The sequence below is a fragment of the Macrobrachium nipponense genome, chromosome 38 (genome assembly GCF_015104395.2).
Source record: "Macrobrachium nipponense isolate FS-2020 chromosome 38, ASM1510439v2, whole genome shotgun sequence".
In the NCBI taxonomy this organism is placed as follows: Eukaryota; Metazoa; Arthropoda; class Malacostraca; order Decapoda; family Palaemonidae; genus Macrobrachium; species Macrobrachium nipponense.
Genome location: NC_061098.1, coordinates 37,654,414 through 37,656,411, shown reverse-complemented (window position 1 = coordinate 37,656,411; position 1,998 = coordinate 37,654,414).

Below are 1,998 nucleotides of genomic sequence, written 5' to 3'. Positions count from 1 at the left end.
TTTGCAGTAGATCTATGAAGCAATCAGTTATCAAAAGATAGACAGAACGACCGATATAGTAATTATGGGCGGTAGAGAAAATGGACCGTATCTTACTATAATGGGCGTAATGTCTGTCCGTCCGTCTGTCATTCAATCACGGGCAAACGGCAGGTCCGATGGGCATGAAACTTGGCAGGGTAATAGTGGAGACCCATAAGATGGTTTATAATGGGGTTTCATCCTAGCCCCACCCCCGCTCTGAAGGGGGTTGGGGTGAGAAAGGATTCCCTGAAACAGAGCTGGTTCTGGCTCTGAAACGAGGCTGGTTACGCCCGTAGACTTAGTTACTTTACGAATTTTCATACATAATTTCTCTATACATATATTTGCTAGTTCTTATCAATGGAGAGATCTCAAAAAAGGGGAACGAGAACTGAAATTCCTCATGTACCTCCTCAGTCTGCATCAATTTTCCTCGGAACAATTCTCACGGAAGGTTGAATGAAATCCCGGAGAAATGAAAGCAGTTTTGGTCTTTGGGAATGGCAGTTGATTCGGGACTCGTCTTTTGAAAGAGGGAGGCTGAAGTTTCATCTAAAAATAAACAAGAAAAAAGAAATCGAGACGAATCCATTTATGCAAAATTACTCCGTAATACGTTTTCATCATAATAAGTGCAGTCACTGAGCACCATGGAATAGGTTATGTACCCAAAGTGTCAGCAGAAAATCTTTATCTTCTTCTTCTTCTTCTTGAAGGTTTGTTTAGGAATTTGCGAATGATTACACTCCTTGAAGAACCACTCAAGACCAAAGGTGGATAATTGGTTGTAAACAAAAAGTTCAGGCTGAAGATGCTGGAAGTTGGCATGAATTTGGCATGAGGGTTGGCTGGATAAGGGTGAAGTTTCAATATATCGCCCCGATGAGGGTTTCAGAACAAGGTAAACAAGCCAAAAAAAAGAAAGAAAAAAAAAAAGAAATGCGCCGAAACAAACGAGTTTTCTGTACAACTTATTATGCTGTATGACACTCTTAGCCGGGCGTGGTGGTCTTGTGTTCTTGCGGAGCCATACACACGATCATGGCTAGACTTAACCTTAAATAAAAGCAAAACTACGAAAGCAAGTTGGTATGTTTTTTTAACTTTTACACATAAAACTAAACTGGCTTTCGTTTATACGGTAAAGGTAGTGTTCTAAAAACGAATGCTTTACAAACTTCGATAGATTAAACGATAGATTTAAATCGACGTTTAATATCTCGAACTATAAGATAAACGTTTAGAAAATATTGAATTGTGATGTAATAACTTGAATACCATATGAACCTCGCTCTTTCCTGTCTGAAAAATTCTTTTGTACATATCAGACAATATGTGTTGACTTTACATACACATAAGCTTTATCATGACTTTTGTTACTCAACTGCTATTGAGCCTTTAATATGTTTGTTATCCTGTTGTCACTGTGTGTTGCTTGCGTATATTTGTAAGGTTAAATATGAGTTACTTACACTAGGATCTATGTTTAGGTTTGGTGTATATAACACATACTGGTTCAATCGTATTCACGTAATATTGCCAAGACAGCTAAGTCTCTCTCTCTCTCTCTCTCTCTCTCTCTCTCTCTCTCTCTCTCTCTTTCTTTCAAGAACAGCTTTTGGACTTGAAACTCTTGGCGAAAAATTTAAATGACCTTTGTAAGACCCAAAGACATTTTGCAAGATCCTTTTGCGAGTTTCATGAAGGCGCTGTGGAACAAGTATGACGGTGTGTTTGGATCGCATGAGGTATCTGAGTTTGATTTAATAGTGTTTCCAGGGTGGGGGTGTGTGGGGGGGGGGGGGGGGGTGTTTGTGGGCACCAGGGTACGTGGCCCATAACAAAGAATGACAACGTAATAATATTGAAGATGGGAAAAAAAAAAAAAAAAAGGAATCCATTATAAAAATAATATTTTGAGAAAAAACAACGATGATAATAATGATACTAATATATATATATATATATATATAT